The 23,860-nt window shown below is 44.2% G+C and overlaps 1 pseudogene; it reads right to left on the minus strand.

The window, feature by feature from the left end:
* LOC135219094 (protein suppressor of white apricot-like) overlaps positions 1-23,545 on the minus strand; it is a 61,027-nt pseudogene extending 37,482 nt beyond the window's left edge.
* Positions 23,546-23,860: the final 315 nt, after the last annotated feature.

Consider the following 23,860-nt stretch of genomic DNA (forward strand, 5'->3'; position numbering starts at 1 on the left):
GACAATTTGTCGAAAATTGCATTTTTCCTAACTATACAAACCTGAGGTCCTTTAACAATAGGAAGGTAACTAGCGGCAGCTGGGACGGTCGTAAGCTTCGAACAAGGGGAGAACGTAGTTAACTGCTTGTCCGATCGTGCGCGCGCGCGCCGCCCGAGAGGTGAAGAATCACTTTTGCTTTAGGCCCATGCAAAAAGTGCAGAGTGAGGGGTGGCATGAGGTGGGACTATATGTAAAGGGACCTCAGGTTTGTATAGTTAGGAAAAATGCAATTTTCGACAAATTGTCATTTGTTCCGATACGTAATACAAACCCTCGGTCCTTTAACAATAGGAAGACTCACTTCTTGGTGGGAGGAATCTGAGTCTTTTTGGTGAACAGACTGGTGTTCGTCCAACCCTGGAGTGCCTCCCTGGTCGTAAGACAAGGGAGGGATCCAAACCTCTGTCCGATTGATCGGGGTGTGCACCGCAGGATCAATGGTCAGACCTCTGGGCCAAGTACTAAGAGAGAGGCAAGCGTATCTCTTCGTACCAGCAAGCAAGAACTTGTTCCTGTTTGCAAGAGACAATCATAAAATGATGGGTTTGTCTCAATTTGGCATCCACTTCCCTCCCCCTTGTTGGAGGAAGTGGTGGATATTTACTCCTATCCCTACTGAAAAGGGATAGGATGGTGCTCTATTGAGTAGCTCACCTGCATCTCGTCCTTACCCAGCAGGGTGACGACCGTGTCCCTCTACCCAAAGGTAGAGGGAAGAAAAAGATGGGAAGAGGAGCCAGTCACACTCTCATTCCTCATCCATTGGTCTTACGGTCACACCAGGACTTCGATGCTGTTCAGCCTGCGAGGGTCTGGGTTAACTACACAACGTGTTGAGCAACCACCCAAGGTTCCTAAGGAAAAAGATCCAACGGAACTGTGGGCAATATCCTGAAGGTAGAAGGAGGTGCATGCGGTTCCGGTTGGACAGGCGCCTACCTTTCATTACCTGCGCCACGGAGCGTTCTTGCGGAACGCGAGAGAATGATGAAGAGGCGTCCACACTCATCCTGGGTGTCGAGTTTCTTCAGACAGCTCCGTCGCACCTTCACAGGACAAAGCAGCATAGCCTTCGTATCGGAGGCGGTGAAGTCCATTAGGGAGGGTATTGTGAAGGACTCGAACCAATCGTCAGTTACCGAAGGGTTCTGAGTCTTCGCTACGAAGATCGGTACGAAAATCGAGCGTCACAAATCCCCATCCCTTTGTGCTTGACTTCTCAAGAGAAGTCATGCAGTTACCTAAGACGAAAAGAAGGGAATAGTCGTATGACCTATCCCTCTTCTCGACTTTGGTTTATGTACAGTACTCATACTGACAAGCTATTAAGACGAAGTAATGATTGCTCTGGAACAACCGAACTAAGTCCACTAGCATAGTTCGTAACTGACTCGGGCGCACTGACAGCTGCCGACTGACTGGTTCGGAATCAGTAGAGGCAAGTTGTCCAAGCATCCGGGTAAGTCACGTGACCTTCGCCCTTTAAAGAGTTATGCTGAGAGACCAAACAAATAAAATATTTGTAGTCACCGATGCCGGACGGCGCGGCGATGATTCTCTTAATGCATAAGCTCAAAAGGCGAAAGTCAATTGCCTTCGAAAAGACCGAGGTCCCTGATGGCAAGAAAATCTCATAGACGTTGAATCTCAGCTTAAGGAGAAACAACACTATGTTGACTTTGAAGACGAAGGTAGGCAATGAATGCAACCTACGTCTTCCAGCTGAATCGAGAGAAGGAATCTCAAGATTCTAAACCTGTGCTTACAAATGACTGAAAACGCTAACCGCCATTTCATTGCTGTTCGTTGTGCAATGAAAGCGGGGCGTTATTCAGTAATGAAACACAGGGGAGTGCCGCTGAAGAACTGCTTCTCATGGGCTGAACGTTTGGAAGTAGAGCTGGCAGGTGTGGGAGTAGGCGATGTCTTTCAATACATCTGCTAATCCGGGGTGAACAATGAACAATTGGTACACCTCCGAATACAGATATTTTGAGGACAAACTCAGATTCCGCAAAAATCATTCGCATTATCGGGATACGATGCAGCAAGAGACTATTACAGAATTCTGTTACCGGGCGGTAAACAGAAAGATGAGAGTCGAATAGATATCTCTGTTTAAAATTCTCGCAATACCGAAGACGATGAATACTAGCGTTTCTCAGCAGTAGATGGTCATTCATGTATGCGAGAATCCCCGTTAATCAGAGACTTAAGTCCGTGATTGTTGGGCAGAGATACGGTTGTTATTCAATCAAAACAGGTGAGAAAGACATATACAACCCGTCTATCTCAAAGCGGCAGCTGATACTGAAATGCCTCGGGCAATTCAATACGCAGTAGCTGTCGCTGACTCGTCATCCTGAGTTGCCAAGTATCCTTTTTTCCACGAAGGAATGCGTTCGGCTAGAACCACCGAGCATAAAAAGATATGCTCGAGCAATTATATTTAAGCGAAACGAATTTCGGTAATATAAAAGCTTAAATGGTGTTGTTGTGGACAACACCATAAGTATATAAAATTGAAACTGGAAACTCCTGGGAGGTTGCAGGCAACCCGGTTGCAGTTCAATTAGAATACTTTTCGTCTAAGTCGCAATCCGTAAAATAACCAGGATATGCGCCTACCCCTCGGACCATTCAACTGCTTAGCAGAATCATGTCGCGAGGTTAATATACGTAGTATATTTGTAGGATTCTGAACAACGATCTCCATCCTAAATTCTTTCCTTCAAGAAAACAAAAATAAGGATTTGGAGATCGACCACCTTCGTTCTCTATTAAAGGAAGAGTGAAGGAGAAGTCTTCCTCGAAGGAAAGCTTCAATGGTGAACAGAATACTAAGACGATAGTTCAAGCCAAACTGGATATTCCCGTCTGTTCTTCTCTATTCCAGGTTGGTCGCCTACTGTGAGATAGTCTTCTTTCAGCAGCAGTCTTCTTCCTAATGCTAGAAATTCCAGGAATTCGAGCATAGGCGAGGTTCCCGATTATCGTGTAACATATCGGGGATTCTCGTCTCGCTCACTTTGGACCGTGGTCTCGCCTAAGTGTTTGGAGATCGTAAGAAACTCTAACACTCTGAATGCGCTAGAAATTCCGTAGAATTCTAAGCAGTCTGCGAAACCCCCACCGAATTCGTCAAACGATATCGGCTGGGTGGTCCCCCTCTCGATTCCCGTAGAAATCGAGAAATGGGGCAGGATCCCTCCTCAACGACCGGGCTTACGTCAGGTAGGACCCGAAGGTCCCCCCTGGTAGCGCAGTCCCCAACGTGGGATCCTACAGAGAAATCTCTGTAGGATCCTTCCCCTTTCCCTCGTAGCCGTAAGGAGAGAGGGAATGGGGGAGGAATTGGATACTCGCTCGCCTTCCAGTGGAACTAGCAGTTGGAGAAGAGTAGGAGCAGCCATCGCCTTGCGGCGATGGCCTCTCAGAGTCTGGGAAACGTATCTCAGGAGAAAACGTTTTCCCCGAGGAGGGTTACGAACTCTCACTGTAGGTACGGGTCTGCCGCCACTGTGAACGTCGTCTGGGTGGGGCTGATCGACACCTGACAGGAGAGAGCCGATACCGTCCTCCGACTCATTCCAGTCCTCGTCGAGGTCGAAACCTCTCAGGAGGACCGAAGGAGTATTTAAATATGGTGTCCGAAGACACTAGAAACGCCGCTGTCGCAGTAGAGGAGGTGGAAGTAGCTTGATCGACCGGCCAGAACTGAGAGAGCCTTCTTGTCCGGAGACGAGAGACTCTGGTTCAAGACAGAATCGGCAAGCTCCGATCGCGGCATACCACCGTCGGTTTGGGTTCCCTCTCGGGCCCCAAAACGACTCGAGCAGAGACATGGGCTCTGCTGGTGGGAGCGGCGATCCTTCCCCCCGGTCGTTGTGCTGACGAATCAGTGCAATAACCTGGGTAAAGTTACTCTGAATCTCGGAAGTTACAGCGTCTTGAGGAGTAGGGAACCGTCCAGTCCCTCCAACAATAGCAGCTCCCAGGACCCTCCTCCTTCAGAAGAAGGACCAGCAACAGATCCCTGACGGTTGCCTCCAATCACTTGCGCGTACGTCCTGGTTGGTCCTAAGACCAACCTGGCACGTGCGGCGTCGTGACGGGATCGTGAGCGGCGCATCTCTCACGATCACTCCTATATACCTCGCTCTTCCTGGCGTATGCCGAGGAAGTTGAAGGTATCGGAGAGACAGAACTGACGCTACCCACTCTCCCCCTGACGGGGTCGCCTCCAATCACTTGCGCGTACGTCCTGGTTGGTCCCTAAGACCATACGTGGCACGTGCGGCGTCGTGACGGGATCGTGAGCGGCGCACCTCTCACGATCACTCCTAGCTACCTCGCTCTTCCCGGTGTAGCCCGAGGAAGTTGAAGGTAGTGGAGAGACAGACCTGACGCTCCCCCCCCGCTCGCTGGCAGGACCAGCGTACGTGGGGGGGGGCTGCAGCCGATCACCAACCCGCGGTGGGGATCGATCTGCAGGCCTGGCCGTGGGCCGCTCACCTGTGGCGAGCGGCTCGACTGAGCACGTCGACCCCGGTCCCGTGCGTCAGACGAGCTGCTGCTGGTCACCGTATCCGCCCGGTCCCCCTCCCTGTGGGAGCGGCGGTCAGGTGACCTGCAGAGCTCGCTTTCGCCGTGAGACCGGTGAGCGTCCTCAGCGGCACGTCAAACCGCTGGTACCAGCCGAGGCTGGTACCGTCGGTCGAGGGGACCTGGGGGACCTCTTCCCAGCCTCCACCCGTGGCCGTCAGAGACCGTCACGTCCACACCGAGGTACCGGCTGGTCGCTGCGAGAGCGGCCGCTGGCCTGGCGAGAGTCACCTGATCGGCTCTCGACAGTCTTCTGCTCCGTGCCTCGGTCATGACGCTGAGCGAACTCAGGCGTCTTAACTTTGGCTGCACGGTCACCCGAAGGAGATCGTACACTCGGAACTTCTCGCGGACGAGAAACCGAGCCGGTACCTGGCTTAGCAGCAGAGCTGCCAAGACCAGGCGAGGGTGTACCAGCGGTAGCCAGCACAACCCTTGGTCCCCGTCTTCTTCTTCTTCTCAGAAGGGGAGACGGGCCCCGTTCCCGAAGGAACAGGGAGGAGGCCAGCAGAAGAACCCCCCCGTCACACCGGAATGTGACGAGCCCTTCGAAGTTCCCGAAGGAGTCTTCTTAGGGGGGAATAACAAAACCCGGTTACCATCTTGGTCCGCTGCGAGAGCGCGGCCGCTGGCCTGGCGAGAGTCACCTGAGCGGTTTCTCGCCATTCCTTCTGCTCCGTGCCGTGGTCTTGGCGCCGAGCGAACTCTGGCGCCGAAACTTTGGCTGCACGGTCTCCCGAGGGAGAGCGTACACTCGGGATCTCCCGCGAACGAGAGACCGAGCCGGAACCTGGCGTAGCGCATCGCCGCTAGCACCAGGCGAGGAAGTACCAGAGCTAAACCGATACTCCTCTGGTCCCCGTCTATCTCTTCCTTACGGAAGGGGAGACGGGCCCGCTCGCAAGGAGCAGGAGGACCAGCAGAAGGACCCCCCGTCCCACCTCGGTGGGACGGGCCCTTAGAAGTTCCCGAAGGAGACTTCTTAGGGGGGGGAGGCAGCCCCTTCTTCTTCTTCGGCTTATGGGCCTTAGAAGTCGAAGGGGAAGAGGCGCAACAGACGAAGACGAAGATGACACCTTCCTCTTCTTCGTCAGCTCACGCAGGACAGTCGTCAGGTCCTCCATCCAGGCCAGAGTCGGGCCTATTGCCGAAGCAACACGGCCCGACTGCACCTGTCCGGAAGGACCTAGGACTGGGGAAGACACACCATGGGCAGGGACCGCCATGGAACATGGACGCAGGCCAGGAACCAGGAGCGACAGGAACAGCAACCAGCTCAGGGAGCGGCAGGAACAGCGGCAGCGGTAAACACAGAAGGGACAGCCAAGCCAGTAGCGGGAACCACATCAGCGACAGGTACGGCAGGCCCAGCCATCGCCTCGTAGAATCATCGGCAGCCAGCGTGGTACTGGCGGTCGGTCCAGGGGCGAGCTGCTGGAACAGCGGAAGTCTGGGGCAGGCAACACGAAGAAAACACAGGCGGCGGCGGCATACCCCTCCTCGGTACGGCGGCGACGGCCCTAGAAGCGGCAGACGGCGTCACCGCGACACAGCATGGGGAGTAGTGTAGACCAGCGGGGGGAAGCAGCATAAGCGGCCGTGAAGGTTGTAGTGGAGACCACTCCAAGGTCACCGCCCCAGACCTCGCTAGACTCTGCAGCAGATCGTGGATGCTAGGCACGCCCTGCAGCCGCAGTGGTCCATACCTGTCCAAGGTCGTCTCCCACGGATGTAGCACCTGCGGTAGCACAGACAGATTAGTAAGAGGGGTTCCCTCGCGCACGGGGGGGGAGACATGCCCCACCCCGAACGGAAGGAAGACCCCAAAAACAAAATACGAGGAAGCTGAGCGGGGGGGCAGGAGGAAAGAAGACGAAGAATCGGATACCAAGGGAGTCGCGGGAGAGCTTTCCGACGACTTCCTGGCAGACCTTCGCTTCCCCTACCCCGCACAGCAGTGAAAAGTAATATGAAAATGAAACAGAATACTGCACTTGCGATTCACTTCATAGAACTTAAGATGGGAAAAATCAATTCCCGGTAAGAGCGGAAACTTGATCCATAATAATATGATTGCTATCATAAATATATATGAAAAACCAATGACAATACTGGCACTTGCTATTTTCACTTTCACAGCAATAAATCGTAAGGATTAAATTCCCGGGTAAGAGTGGAAATTGATCCAAAATTAAATTTGATGCAATTAATAAATGAAAAATGAAAAGAAAACTGCATTGCGAATCCACTTTCATTGCATTCTATTCATACAAAATAAGAGGCTCTTGCCGAGCGCAATCAAGCTCTCGGCAACGAACGCACAGGGCAAAAATATAATGAAAAAAGTGTACTTACATCTTTCAATTACACACTTTCGCCCTAAAATACATGACTCGGAGACCGCGAGTTGCGACCCCCCCGCCCTCGGCACCGAGACATAATTCAAGGGTTCAATTCATGAAAAGAGCGGAAATCGCCGTCTCTACGGCGATAGTTCCATGTTGATTCATAATTTAAGTAATGAAAATGAAAACAGTGTACTTACAGGTTTCTTTTCATTTCAAGTCAAACCAAACCATTAGTAAAAAACACAATATAAACAAAGCATACGACGATGAAGCGGGCAGAGAGCGATGACGAACAAGTCCTTCACACACCCGCGGCCGAAAGCAAAAGTGGTTCTTCACCTCTCGGGCGCGCGGCGCGCGCACGATCGACAAGCAGTTAACTACCGTTATTCTCCCCTTGTTCGAAGCTTACGACCGTCCCAGCTGCCGCTAGTTACCTTCCTATTGTTAAAGGACGAGGGTTTGTATTACGTATCGGAACAAATATTAATTTCTTAACAACAGACAAAGAAAACTTTAAACAATTCATTCAAGTGTTATGCCAGACAAGATAGCAACATGATGTATGCAGATGCTGGCATTTTACTTTCCAAATTCTGGTCATTCTGCATTGTCAATTTCAATCTTCTATACAGTTCAAAACTGTGAGAGCTATTCCAGTAAAGTTCTGAGTAAGAGTAAGTGATAAAAATTAACAAATCCACAATGAATATGGATTATATAAATCGCAGTGTGGCATGAAAGTAGTACAGATACAAATCCTACCTTCATCTGTCAGAAAATAACAAATTCTCCATAACTCAGTGATGCTACATAAAATACACAAAGCCTCACCAAGAACACACCAAACTCTCCAAATATACTGTTAAACTAAATATACTGTTAACTACTCAAATATTGCATGTACGTACTCCCCTACTCCTCAGAACACTTGAGCCACATATAACACTTCTTGCAGTTCCTCTATGGCCTAATAAAGTACGTAGCAATTCAAAAACTTCCAAGAGGGATGTGAGTAACATTCTCCAAGTTTCTACCACATGGACAGTACATTTAACTTCACCCTGATTACTAACTTGACTTTTGCAAACTTTTTGTGAGAGAGCAGTGGCCGATGAAGTGTTTACATATTTAAAATCAAACCAAGAAAAAAAATCCATGCTTGCAAAATCATTATACAGTTGTAAACAACACTGAAGGTGAAGTACATCAGAATATTTATTAAAATAAAACTGATTGTACACTAACCTCGAAGTTTTCCTTAAAAATGTCTATAGACTTCGTTGTACAGACGCATCTTACAGCGATAATAAGGGAAATACTCATGATCTTTATTTAGGAAGCTGAACCGTGGATCATCTGGAAAATTAAAATGGCAAAACACAATTAATAAAGAATTTATCTCTTCACAGCTTTCATTTACAGATACTTTAGCCAAGACAAAATTCTAAAGCACTAACAACAATTCTCTAAATTCCAAATTACAGAATTGAAAAGTCTGGTATACATAAATGATTCTTTTTGAAATATGAGAAACCTCAAACTTACTTCTGCTCCGCACCATTGATTCAAACTCTTCTCCATTTTTAATGATATAGCTTGCCATCTTATCGATAACCATTTGAACATCAGGTGTGGCCACTTTATATTACTATATTCATTCGAGTTGTTTGGAGCAAGCAAAGCTTCAGAGTTCACAAAATCTGGTTTATCTTTCACCACGTCGCTAACTTCGTCATCTTTCCTTTCATCATCTGAGCAATTATCATTGGTCCGGTTGAAAGATGGATATCAACCAAACCCTTGAATTCAGGTGAGCCACTTGTGCCGACGCCCTTTTTCTTTTTCTTGCGGTTGGCACCATCTACTTTATTTCCTGTGGCAGGAGTCGTAGCATCTGCAACTGGTGTTGAGGTAGCTACTACTGGAGTCACTGCAGTAGGAGGTGCTGCTGCTGCTGCTGCTGCTGCTGCTGCTGTTGCTGCTACTGTGACTGGTGTGGACGTAATGGCAGATACACATGGAGATCCAGGAGACTTCATTCCCTTCCACAGTGGCAGAGTTTTCTGCTGCTCCTTTATCTTGTTAATAAGCTTTGAGTAGGAACAGTCAGCAGAAGGCTTGTGTAGGGACAAAGGTGTCCCTGGGGTGAGGTCTGGCTGAATGCCTGCTGAAAAGGGTGATGGGTGCAGGGTATTTGTCCCTCACTTCCCTCACTATTCCCTGCGCGCTTTTTTCTGATCATCATCATCAGCTGGGCGGTATCTGTAAAGTTATATACAAAATGCATAGCTTTATGGTACAATGGGGTTAAAAGCTATAATGGATGACAAAATTAACCCAAGTTAAAAGTATTATAAGTGACTTATTAAGTACTATATGCATAATAAACCAACAGAAATTACTATCACAAAATAATTATCGCAGTCTATCAGTACATGTGGGTAATCAAATTCTGATGTCCCTTGGTAATTAAGCTATTGTTAATTTATTTCATCATCCTATGCAGTGGTGCTTAGGTTTGCAGGTATACATGTACAAAAATTAGTTATTAAATTCCAAAAACTTCAAAAACAGAAAAGTGTTTCTTGCTAACTAACAAATTTACACAGAGCAGTGATTTTAGTATGGGTAGAAATTTAAACTGCACAATATAACTGATAAATTTTAGGTGAAATAATCAACCATGACATATTTTGACCAGATGATTAATTGCATCTTTTCATCAAAATTTCTTTTTAACATGTACGTATGTATGAAGACACTAAATATAAAATTTTGTAAATTTCTCATATTTCCATTTTCCTTTTTCTGTAAGCCATCATAAAGTTGGAGGTTTATAAGCTGCCCTATCATACTATTAGCTATGGCATACAGAATCTTATAGGCGATACAACTATATATAACTAGTTTCCAATGTCAAAATGTCCTCTGACATGCAGGCTAGCAATACCAAAAATAAGCCATGGGTACTGCAAATATATAAACCCTTAAATGCAAAACTAACACCCACATCACTGTTTCACTTGTGAAATTAACTTAAAATTTATTAACAATACAGTACAGTACACTGAATACAATACACATCATACAAAAGAAAACTTACCTGCCACTTTTTATCATAGTGGTTGTGTGTTTGTAGAAAGCATTGAGAGGATGATCAAACGACAGAAAGCTGAACATCGGATTACCCGCTTGCTTAGTCTTAATCAAAATCTCCATCTGACCCCCCTGAGCAGCAATGAACTTCGACGTTTTCAAGATGATTTTGTTCTGTTTCACGGTCTCAGGCTGGAGGAGCAAAAAGGAAAGATTCAGTGTCAACAACAACATTTTTTCTTCTTTTGCAATTTATAAACCAAATAACTACGTACTGGGTTTTGATCTACAAGGAAAGACAAACAGATACCAAATAATTAACTCACCACCACCATGCCTGGAGGAACATTCAATTCGGGAGGAGGGACGAAGGTATCTTCATCTCTTTCGGGAAAATACCCCATTTCCTCTGCCTCCTGCGGTTCCTCCACCTCCTCCGGCACTGCTTCAGGCACTTGCTCCACTACATAATTCTGCTGGGCCACCATTGTCTGATCATCATAACTAAAGCCAACCTGACTATAGGTGTAGTTGTCAGAGCCCAGCTCTGCCATTAGCCGCTTGGTTTCTTCCTCTGAAAGGATAAGTAAAGAGTACGTAATTCAATAACAATACAAAAAAATGCAAACAGTTGAAATAATAATTATATACCTTGAATATCAGAATATATATACACAACTTGGAAAAAAACTAAATAAGCCCAGTGCCCATAAAATCGCAGAATATGCAAAGATACTTCCCCATATTATAAGTGCAAATTGAGCATTTATGAATTTTTTAAAAATAAGTAGGAACTAGTAAAAACATAAAAACACTCCAAAAAAATGCATATCTAAGAGCAGAATGATGATAAAGCATGAAATATGCAGAAATAAAAGGAAACAAAAAACTTTCCACATCAATTCAAAATTCAAAACATCATTTTACCTTGATAAGCTTGATGCTGGAACTCATCATGGTATAAGGCAAGGTAGCGCTCATAATCACACTTTTCCTCTTCCGCTTTTTCTTCTTCTGTAAGTCCTTCCCAGCGGTCCCCACCACCACCAGACTCGGCTTCTTTCAAGTCATAGAGAGCACCGCGTACATCAAACCTACAACCAGAACACAGAATCCATTATCTAATATTTCCCTTTTCATAAATATATACTATAAAAAAGGTAAAATAAATTTACAAAGAAATGTGCACCTCTAAAATTACAATGTCCAACCATGAGCATTTATTACAACTCTTGTCAAATGGTTATTGCTAATGCTTGTAAATATTTTTTATAATGAGAGCTCAAAAATCTAAAAGTTCTTAGAAATAGCCTGGCTGGCTATGTTCTGACCACTGTGCACAAATAAATTTGCTATAAAAAATATAGCATTAAAAATGATGTTATTATGATATAACAAAGTTTCATGTATACTTACCTGGCAGGTATATATATAGCTATATTCTCTGTTCGCACTGGCAGAATTTTCAAAACCTCGCGGCAACCGCTAGATCACTGGTAGTTCAGGTGATCGCCACCCGTTCCCGTGGCGCTGGTGCTCGGAATCATTCCCATTTTCGTCAGATTTTTCTCTGAACCTGTCTCCTGAGGGGAGGAAAATGGTGGGAATTTAATTATATATACCTGCCAGGTAAGTATACATGAAACTTTGTTATATCATAATAACATCATTTTCATGTATGAACACTTACCTGGCAGGTATATATAGCTGATTGACACATTTGGAGGTGGGTCAAAGACAGCAACATTGTAAGTTTTAAAATTTAAAATAAATCCCAAATACTCTTAGATTCCTTACCTGCTAAGGTAGCTGACTTCATAAATCCTGCCTCTTAGCCTGCTAAACCTTAGTAGCTCCCAACTAGGATATGACCTAATAGTTGATGAAGCTAAATACAAGGGTCTGACAACTGGACGGGACCAATTCGTTGACAGGAAACCTAGCCCTCTCTTACCACGGGCATTCATGCTAGGATAAGTTAGACCACCTGAACCACACACAAAGCTAACATAACACACTACACTTCAGACTGAAGAGGAAATAACCCTCTCAGACAACCATAAAAACAACACCACTTAATTAAAATACCTAGCATGTTAGTAAGTTATGGGGTGGAAACTCCCTTGCCCAATACTGCTCCTGAGGATACATAAGGGCCCAACGTTTGACAGTTGTCAAACGTTGTTTTGACAGTTGTCAAACGTTGTTTTGACGTTTCTAAGGTAATGACACGCAAACACTGAATTAGTCCTCCAAAACGTCGTTTCAATGATATCTTTGAGGGCCATATTCCTTTTAAAATGCCAAGGAAGTAGCTACTGCTCTCACTTCGCGCCTTAAACCTTAAGGATGCCGAAATTTTCTTCTTGGCATAACATATGTGATTCTTTAATCAGTTCCCTGAGGAAAAAGGCAATAGCATTTTTGGTCATTGCTCTGCTAGGGTCCTTCACAGAGCACCACAGTGATTCTGAAGTTCCTCTAATATTATTGGTTTTCTCTATATAATAGCGCAAAGCCCTTACTGGACAGAGAACTCTCTCTTGTTCCTGTCCTACTAAATCTGAAAGACCCATAATCTCAAAAGACCTTGGCCAGGGATGAGCTGGATTCTCGTTCTTGGCCAAGAAAACCTCCTGAAAAGAGCAAACTGCCTTGTCATGCTTCCAGCCAACATGTTTGCTAACTGCTTGCAGCTCACGAACCCTTTTAGCTGTGGCTAAGGCCACCAAAAAGATGGTCTTCTTCGAGATATCTCTAAACGAAGCTTGATCCATCGGTTCGAACTTATTAGTTCCTAAGAATTTCAGGACTACATCGAGATTCCAGGAAGGTGTTCTGTATCGGTGTTCCTTCCTTGTTCCAAAGGACCTTATGAGGTCTCTCAGATCGAGATTATTGGTAATATCTAAACCTCTGTGTCTAAATACTGAGGCCAACATACTAAGATATCCTTTAATTGTCTGAGTTGACAACCCTACTTCCTTCTTTAAATATAAAAGGAAGTCGGCAATTTGGGTCACAGTGGTACTGGATGAAGAAATCTTCCGACTCTTGCACCACTTACGAAAGATTTCCCACTTCGCCTGGTACACCTTAATAGTCGAGGCTCTTCTTGCTCCGGCCACAGCTCTGGCCGCCTCTCTAGAAAACCCCCTCGCTCTGACAAGTCTTTCGATAGTCCTGAAAGTAGCAGACCCAGAGCGAGGGTGTTCTTGTGGTACCTGTTGAAGTGAGGCTGTTTGAGTAGATCTACTCTTGTCTGGAAGTGTTCTTGGTACATCTACTGTCCATATTCCAGTAACCTCTGTGAACCATCTCGGGCACCGTCCAGTAGGGAGCTATGAGAGTCATTCTCGTCCCTTGACTCTCCCTGAATTTCTTCAAAACCTTTCCTAATATCTTGAACGGGGGAAAGGCGTACACGTCTAGCCCCGTCCAATCTAGAAGAAAGGCGTCTACTGCGACTGCTTGACGGTCTGGGACTGGAGAGCAATAAGTCGTCAATCTCTGTCATTGCGGTCGCAAACAAGTCCACCACTGGACGACCCCATAATTTCCACAGACTCTGGCATACTTCTAGATGAAGAGTCCATTCTGTTGACAGAAGTTGACCTTCCCTGCTCAACAGGTCCGCTCTCACATTCTTCTCCCCTTGAATGAACCTGGTGAGAATTACGTTTTCCTTCTCTCTCATAGAAGGATCTCCTCCGCCAACTTGCAAAGAGAGACTGAATGCGTTCCCCCTTGCTTGCGGATGTACGCCAGAGCTGTGGTATTGTCCGCATTGACCTGCACCGCCTTGTTGCGGATCACCGCGTTGAACTCTTTCAAAGCCAAGAAAATCGCCATCAGTTCCTTCCTGTTTATATGCCAAGACGCTTCCTCCTTGCTCCAGCGACCTGACACTTCTTGAGGGCCGAGAGTCGCTCCCCAGCCTGCGTCCAACGCGTCTGAAAACAATACAAGGTCTGGGTTCTTCTGCTGGAGCGACGCTCCTCCGCTAACTTCCCGGAGTTAGCCACCAAAGTAATTCCTCTTTGATCTTGCGAGGAATTCGAAACAGGAAGGAATCCGGTTGCGATTTTCTTGGCCAGACTTGGTTCAAAAATAAATTTATTTGCAAGGGTCTCATGTGAAGCCTTCCTAGAGAAACGAACCGTTCCAGTGACGAGAGAGTCCCCAGTAAGCTCATCCACTCTCGTGCAGAACATTGTTCTTTCTCTAGAAAGGCTTGTACTTTCCGGATGCATTGAGCTTGCCTGTCGGGAATGGAAAAGCCCGAAAAGTCGCTGAGGAAATCAGAATCCACAAATAAACTAGCTCCTGATTGGGATCAGATTCGACTTTTCTAAGTTCACCATCAGCCCTAATTCGTTCATTAATGCCAACGTCATTTCTAAGTCCTCCAGACATTGTCTTCTTGATTGGGCTCTTATGAGCCAATCGTCTAGGTATAGAGACACTCTTATCCCTATAATATGTAGCCACTTCGACCACGCTTGACATCACTCTTGTAAAAACTTGTGGGGCTGTGCACAGTCCGAAGCAGAGGGCTTTGAACTGAAAGACCCTGTTCTGGATCACAAATCTTAAGTACTTCCTGGATCCTGCATGAATTGGGATAAGAAAATATGCGTCTTGAAGGTCCAGGGGTAACCCTCCAGTCCCCTGGACGTACCGCTGCCAGTACTGAAACCGGTCGTCTCCATAGTAAATTTTGTCTTCCTCCCACAAATAAGTTGAGTTGACTTACGTCCAGTACTGGTCTCCATCCCCCGAGGATTTCGCTACTAAGAAAAGCCGGTTGTAAAATCCGGGGATAAGTGATCCAGAAACAGGTTCTATTGCTCCTTTCCTGAGCATAGAAAGTACTTGCTCTTGTAGTGCTTCTTGTTTCCCTGGAGCGCTGTAGTGGAGGCTCCAAGCTCTCTTGGGCGATGTCGAAAGAAGTGGTTTCTTCAGAAAAGGGATCTTGTAACCTTCCTTGGTACCGTGACGACCCAAGGATCTGCCCCGCCCCTTTTCTTGCCAAATCTCCCAAAACTTCTGGAGTCTGGCCCCAACTGATGTCTGAAGGACTTGTTCTTCATTGTTTATTACTGGGTTTCGAACCCCTCTTGGTGGGAGGAGCTCTTTTTCCTCTGAAGGAAGGATGAGAAAAGGACTTGCCTCGAAAGGGCTGACTAGCCTGTCTTGCCTCCTTAGGTGTCTTCTTAACCACTTTGGTGGGTAAAAATTTCCTTACCGAAGACGTTAAAAGATCCTGCGTCGCCTTCTGAGTCAGGGAAAGCGAAATATCCTTGATAAGATCCGAAGGAAATAACTGATCCGAGAGTGGGGAAAAAACCAATTCGGATTTCTGAGCGTTAGAAACGCCCTTTGGAGCAAAAGAGCACAGGAGTGACCTCTTCTTTAAAACTCCTGCGGTGAAAAGCGATGCTAACTCATTCGCCCCATCCCTTAGGGCTTTGTCCAGTGCAGGACATAATACTGCTTGGAAAGTTGCGAAGCAGTTGATTCCTTATCTTCCAAGGTTCGTCCCAGAGCCCCCAAGGACCAATCAAGAAAATTGAAAACCTCGAATGTCCGGAATATACCTTTCAAGAGATGATCTAACTCTGATGACGTCCACCACACTTTAGCCGAATTCAAAGCATGTCTGCGGGAACTGTCAACAATGTTGGAAAAATCTCCCTGGGAGGAGGCAGGAACTCCCAGGCCGAGACTTTCCCCAGTCGCATACCAGAGTCCGGACTTCGATGCCAATTTGGCTGGAGGAAGGAGAAAGAAGTCTTGCCCGCTTCCCTCTTTTCTTTCAACCACGTATTGATCCTTTGAAGAGCCTTCTTAGTCTGTAATTGAAAGCTTCATCTTCAAAACGATGACTTCTTCGGTGTTTTTATTCTTGGAGAATTGAGAAAGGGTGACATCGGAGCTGAAGGCTGAAATTCCCCTTCAAAAACTGACAGAAGGCAATCAGTTAACTTCTTGTAGCCTGAAGAAGGTGCTTCACCATCTTTCTCTTCTTCAGACGCTAAGTCTTCCATCTCCTCTTCTGCCGAAGAAACATCTTGTAATCCAAGGTCTTGCTGCTGAACATCTTCTCTAACCATCAACGGGAAGAAGAAGGCTCCTGCCGCCTGCGTCCTGCGTCCTTCTGAGATACGTCGACCAAACGTGAATCCGCTCCGAGATTGCGTCCTGCGTTCCTGTCCGCCCTGAGATCCGTCCGACTTAGCCGGTAACTTGCGTCCTACACGAGAATCCGAAGTGCGATGAGGAGGAGGCAAACAATCATGCGTCCTTTTGGAGGACTTGACGGGGAGAGACGCGTCCTTACGTCTCGTAGGAGGATGTTTCGTGGCTTCCCACGATTTAACTAGATCGGCTAACCTTCCTTGCATCTCTTAAGAAAGTCCTTTAGTCTCTGTTTGCTGACGGGATGCCTGAAGTCATGCGGGGAACGAAGACGAGAAAGTATTGCTACGAACGAGAAAACTCGAACCTGAGGTCTACGAGAAGGAGAAGATACAGGATGAAAGAAACTGCCCAGGGATGCAGAAGGAGGGCTCCTATCAGGCGACCGCCGTCTAAATGAAGTCTTGCGTCCTGCCTTGAACGAAAAGTTCTCCTCCTTTTAACCGGAACCACGTCTTCATCGTCACTAGATGAGAAAATCTCGGGGCTTACTCCACCGCCATTGAGCGTCAAGTTCATCCTGAGATGACGTATGTCTATGCGTCCTCTTCAGCGGACGCGATTCTTCCGCATAACGTCGATACCTGCCTGACGCAGAACTATCGGTAGAAGAAAAACACCTTCCCATTTTCGCCTTTTCTATGGCGCACTGCTGCAGCCTGGGACGCAACAGGGACTGCCTGAAGGGACGACTGATCGTAAGGGAACCCTCTCGCCTCCCTTCGACTGTCGACATGCCTTCTCCCTTGGGTCTGGGAGCTTGGCAGAGGCCTAGGTCTAGGAGCACGAGAGAGACGATCAGCCGACCCTCCACTACACTGACACTCTCAAAAGTACCCACTTTGTCTGTAAGACGCTGAATCTGAGTCGCCCATTGACGCAAGGGCGGCAAACACTTTCACATAATTAGGATCCCAGAAACAGCAGCAGGCAGGAGAAACCTGAGGAGAAAGATCTACAACTTCTACTTGGGAAGGAGGGGGTGGGGAGAAATAACAGAAGCATTCAGGCCTTACTAGAAGAGCCTGACCTCTCACTCCGAGACACCGATCTCCTTACTCTATCCTTTTCTAGTCTCTTAACATATTTAGTGAAAGTCTTTCCATTCCTTCTCATTTAAACTTTCACACTCATTACATCTATTATCCCGAAGTACACACACCCTCTCTACACTTCTTACATACTGTGAGGGTCACCCGAGGCTTTCGGCAGTCTCACCTTGCACCCTTCTTTCACACACACTCTAAATACTAAACCAGAATCAGACATTATAAGAAATTCCAAACGCGATTGCCAATCCAACTTTCCAATACGATACCCAATAAATCCATCAAAGTACAGCGAAAGTCAGCTAACGAGTTCGAAATCCTAGCAGGGAACCCACAACGATGTTGCCGGTTCGGCTGGCAGAAAAAAATCTGACGAAAATGGGAATGATTCCGAGCACCAGCGCCACGGGAACGGGGTGGCGATCACCTGAACTACCAGTGATCTAGCGGTTGCCGCGAGTTTTGAAAATTCTGCCAGTGCGAACGAGAATTATAGCTATATATATACCTGCCAGTAAGTGTCATACATGAAAATATAAAAATCATCACAGGTGTTTTGATTGGGCCTTGAAATGCACACTTCCTCAAAAGAGGAATTTGTATACCTTAATATCTATTACTCAATGCGCCTTTAAGAACTAAAAAAACACAAAGCGCGATTCCAGCTGGCCCTTCTAGCGAGCTGTCTTTCTGCTAAAACCAGTGAAGCCACAGCCACCATTCAGATATGTACTTCCATTTTAAGTTCTTCACGCTATTCATTTTGACCATTTTCTGCATCAATTCCCATCTCCTACATATCATGTAAATATTCTTCAATGATATATCTGGCCTCCCCACAGGCTGGCACCTCTCACTTTCAAATCTATGACTTCACTTGGCAACTGTTCATCAGCCCTTCTCTTCATGCGACTGAACCATCTCAATCTATTTTCCACCTTCTTAACTACTACATGTTTTATGAATGTTAACAAGTGAAAACTCCTTCCTTTATTTATACTTTGTATCCATGGCACCTACTGACACCTTTTGTTACATTGTGATTAATAATGCCTTCAACCCTACACAAAACCACAAAATTCACGCAGCCACCACCTCAAGTAGAACTTATTCAAGACATTTACTGCATCCATGATTCAAGTCTAAGGCTAACAACTGCCCATCATTTTGCCCATTTCGTCGTATCAACAGCATCTCAATACCAAGTTCTGATAACTTGTCTTTGGTTCCAACTCAGTCAAGAAGTGGCGTCTAGGAGTTCCATTTCTTTTGATTTGATGCTGTTACACTCCTCCTGTGAGGGCGGCGAGAACCCAAGGAGAGAATAATACTAGACTATGTGGATCTTAGAAGAAGATGAAGAGGAGAAAAAAATAAATAAATAAAAAAAAATGTTAATGTCTAGGAGAGGGCCGCATGAAGATATCAGTGATATTCAATGTATTTTTACTAGAATGTGTAGGAATGTATGTAAGTAGTTGGTATACGGTGAGATAATTTAGTGAAATTCAATAACAGATCGAAATATCGACGATCAACTCACGCTTCTCTTGTCTCCTCCCAGAATTTTTCTAAGTCTGTTGTTATTGTTGACTGTGTCTTGTTTTTAGCTCAAATGAGCCCTGTAACTACTATAATCCGCAGACAAACTAGTCCACTATGACGTCTTACACGTTTGGCCAATCACAGTTTCATTTTCTTACACATCAACTTTGGCCAATGGCGTGGGTGTTTGAAAATTTTCTCAGCGCGACAATACATTATCTTACCCAGGCTTTTCAGTTTGTTCTTAGACATGGAGGCCGTAGCAAAGCACTTCATCTCATATTGCACAAGAAAGTTGAAATCCAGCTTCTTGTCCTGCTGTTTCCTAAGTTACAGTGAATTTGTTTTAGCTTATTCGGGGAATATTGAAAAACAAGTGGATTCGTCGGGTACCTGGCCACTTCCTACTTTAAGTTGCATGTCAGGGAACCTTGCAACGACTTCACGTTTTCCTCAAAGCAGCAGCACATCTTTATCAACCAACAGTATAAGGTAAGCTTCATTAATTTATAGAGTATATTATAATGGTGGTAGTATAACGATGTATACAGCAGTACCATCACTTTGGATTTGGTTGATGGATGTGTTTAGGTAGTGGCCTTAAGGGGGGGTGTGGAGCCCCCCGCTAGGCCTAGGTAGGGGTAGGGGACAGGGCCCTAGGTAAGGTTAGGTGGTTGTATTAGGTTCGGTAGTGCCCCGAAAATCACTGTGGCCTTAAAAGGGGGGTTTCCGCAGGGAGGCGGAGCCCCCCCCCGCTAGGCCCCCCTAGGTAGGGGTACATGGGCCCTAGCTTAGGTTAGGTGGTTGTATTAGGTTCGGTAGTGCCTCGAAAATCACTTTTCTCCCCCTCACCCCTACCCACCCAAAACCCCGCCTTGCCCCACTGGGATCCCCATAAATTGAAGTAGTAGGTTTATGCTTAGATTTTTGTGTGTAACAGTAACTCCTAGTTTCTTTTTTGTTTATTCATTTCCTCATGTTTCTATGCGATGTGCAACACCAATCTGGTCGTTTTTTGCCGTTTTTCGCCGTTAATACTTGAAAAACGGGTGCGGCCTTCTCCTGGACATTTACCAAAAAAAAAAAATATTTAAAAAAATAAAATAAAAAATAAAAAAAAAGAAAGAAAGAAAGAAAGAAGTCTTCCTTCACCAACCACAATTCAAACCTTGACTTCAATAAAATGGGACAAAAGAACAAGCTATGAACCTCCTACCTGCAAGGTCAAGACTATGCAATACCTATTCAAAGCTAAAGGGAAGAGAAGTTAGGGTAAAACCCCATTTTTTTGCCAGTGTACCAGGTTAGGATGTTGTCAATTTCAGCCTAAGTGTTCACGGCCATCACCCCTTGCCAGGTTAACCTGAGGGTGCAATCCTGCATTTACAATGTTTACAGCTCTCTGGACTGAATAAGCGAGAAGTCCAGATAGGCATATGAACCCAGTTACCACTGGAGTCTCCCATAATTGTTAAATAGGCCTACAGTTTAGAAAAACAATAAAGAAAACAAAAAAGTGGTCTGCATTAACAATACAAAAGTGTTTTGCACCAACACGCTACAAAACACAACATAGCAGCATTAAAAATATGTGGTTCATGTATATAGTACCAAATATGAAGATACTCCATAATAGTAGTCTTAAATAGGCCTAGGCTACCTATTGTATACTACCTAGTACGCAATTGTAATCTAGCTATCTGTAAACAGACTATTCACATAATAAATTTTGTGGTCATAAAAATTAAGGTATACGAAATGCCTAAGCACAAAGTCTATCCACGAAAGCTTAGCTAGGCCCTCTTACGCCGATTGGACGTATTAAACGTCGAGTCAAAATGTCTCCCGTATGCCGATTGGACGTATCATACGTCGGCTCAAAAAAGTTTTTTTAAAAATTCGCGGGAAAAAAACTTATAGCCAAAATACCAGCCGAAAACTTTGTATCACGCGCCTTGGGGGATGCTGGGAGTTCACGGATCAAGGCGTTGTTTTGTTTACAATCGCTACGCAGGTGCGCAAGCGCGAATTTCTTTCTTATCGCACTAAAAGTATCAGTGACACATCTCGGAAATTATTTCGTCACTTTGAACATAATTATTGCACCATTTTAAATTATCCTTTACATGAAGTATTATATATGAAAATGTGCGCAATTTCATGCACATACAACTAAAAAATACTCATGATTGTAGCTTTTTATCAATTTTGAAATATTTTCATATAAATAACGATAAGTGCAAAAATTTCAACCTTCTCGGTCAACTTTGACTCTACAGAAATGGTCGAGAAACGCAATTGTAAGCTAAAATTCTATATTTATAGTAATATTCAATCATTTGCCTTCATTTTGCAACAAATTGGACGTCTCTAGCACAATATTTCGATTTATGGTGAATTTATGAAAAAACTTTTTCCTTACGTTCGTGCGATAAAACTCTTCCGATAAATTTTTTCGTGCGATTGTCCTAATGTTTGCACCCTTTTAAATTTGCCGTTACATAAAGTTTATATATGGAAATGTGCGCAATTTCATGCACAATACAACAAAAAACAACCCATGGTTGTAGCTTTTATCAGTTTTGAAATATTTTCATATAAATAACGTTAAGTGCAAAATTTCAACTTTCGGTCAGCTTTGACTCTACCGAAATGGTCGAAAAACGCAATTGTAAGCTAAAACTCTTATATTCTAGTAATATTCAATCATTTAACTTCATTTTGCAACGACTTGGAAGTCTCTAGCACAATATTTCGATTTATGGTGAATTTATGAAAAAAAAAAAATTACGTTCGCGCGGTAACTCTTCCGAAAAAATCAGAATTTTTTTTGTGCAATTGTCGAAATGTGTTTGCACCATTTAAAAATTAGCTGTTACCTAAAGTTTTATATATGAAAATGTGCGCAATTTCATGTAGAATACAACTAAAAATGATTGAAGGTTGTAGCTTTTCTCTTTTTTCGAAATATTTTGCATATAAATCACGATAAATAGAAAAAAAAACCACGTTCGGTCAAATTTGACTCTACCGAAATAGTTGAAAAACGCAATTGTAAGCTAAAACTCTTACGGCCTAAAAATATTCCGTCATTTTTCTTCATTTTGAAACAAATTTGAAGTCTCTAAAACAATATTGTGATTTATGGTGAATTTTTGAAAAATATATTTACCTTCACTCCGCGCGCCGATTCGTGGCCGCAAGTCTCCGAAATACGTACATGGCATTATCCTAATATTTGATCCTTTTCATATTAGCCTTTTTATAGAGTTTCATATATCAAAATGTGCGCAAAATTCATGAAGAATACAATAAAAACTAATTGAAGGTTTTAGCTTTTCCATCTTCGAAATATGTGCATATGAAAAAATATATATATTAAAATTTCGACATTCGGTCAAATTTAACTCGTCCGAAATGGTCGAAATCTGCAATTATAATCTAAAACTCTACAGTATCGTAATATTCAATCATTTGTCTTAATTTTGAAACAAATTGGAAGTCTCTAGAACATTATTTAGAATTACGTGAATTTTTGAAAAAAATATTTTTTTGCGTCCGCGCGATACGAATTCGTACATCATTTTGTGATAATATTTTTTCCGGTGTTGCTTTTATTGTTTTACAATGTATTAGGCCTATATATCAAAATGATTGCAATTTAGTGTACAATACAACGCAAAAAAAAGTAACTGGTTAGCTTTGACCGTTTTCTGCACAGCGTGATTTGAATACAATTATGTATGAATTTTTTTTTTCTCGCTACCATATATCGCATTATTTACATATGATAATGATATTATTTTTCATTTCTGATGGTTGCATTCTAAACTTCAGGCAATGAAAAAAAAGGAGCCAAAAATGAACTCTTAATCTTCAAAAGTAGCGCGCTGTATTTTTTGAAAAAATAATTTTTTTCCACTTCCGCGCTCACTCCAAACCAGGCCCGGCATACGGGAGACGTTTTGTATTTTTAGGGCTCCGGCGTAAGAGGGCTAGTATATACCTAAGCCTAAGTTACATTTCACTCTTTCAAAACCAGACATTGACCTTTGATCCACTTGACCTTCATTGTGGGGAGGAATCAGCTCACCTTCATTATAACATTTAAAATGAAATTCAAATCAAAACAATTGCCCCAGGGGATAACAGTTGACGGATCATTTAAGCAAATACACAGCTAAACAAACGAACAAATAATTACTAGGTAATTAGCCTACTACTACTAGTAAGCCTAGGTATTCGCCTACCTACCTACCTAATAGGAAATGACTAATAAAATACGAATATTTCCTTCCGTAACGTTAGAAAAAACATAATGCATTGAATCCAATCGCAGAGAAGAAAATCAATAAAAGTAATTCATTCATCTGAATATACAGATGAATTATTCATAAATAAAAAAAATCACGGAGTTGTACGGCGACACGAGAAGCCTAGACTTACTCACCGATCTATCATCATTTGTTGTCCCCCATCCAGGGAATGAGGTGTTGCCCTTGTCCAAAAAACGCCGCCTTCTCATTGTCTCTGAAGAGCTTGCAAGAGTAGCCAAAAACCAACAATTCTTCGGGCGTACTCGTCGAATCTTTGGGACGATTCTCTAGCAGAGTCCGACCGAGTTCGGACGCCATGTTTTGTTGGCCTCTTCGTCAGTGTTGCCAATTGTCAAGTCTGAAGGAACCTTTGAGTCTCCGAGAGTTTGCTCCGAATTATATAGCAACTTTTGGGAGGGAGACTGGTGATTTATGGGTACTATTGTTTGATAATATCATCATATGAAATAGATATATAAAATGTTTGGTATGATAACGAATTTTATTTCATGAAAGGCCACTGCTCATGTTTACCAGTTGAATTAACAAAAATACACAATCATGGCACCTTGGCAGTTTGTTAGGACCTCTGTATGATGGACATTGATGGTACGTTTTATGATATATATCATTATAAATATCGAATATCATTTCA

The sequence above is a fragment of the Macrobrachium nipponense genome, chromosome 19, assembly GCF_015104395.2.
Source record: "Macrobrachium nipponense isolate FS-2020 chromosome 19, ASM1510439v2, whole genome shotgun sequence".
NCBI lineage: Eukaryota > Metazoa > Arthropoda > Malacostraca > Decapoda > Palaemonidae > Macrobrachium > Macrobrachium nipponense.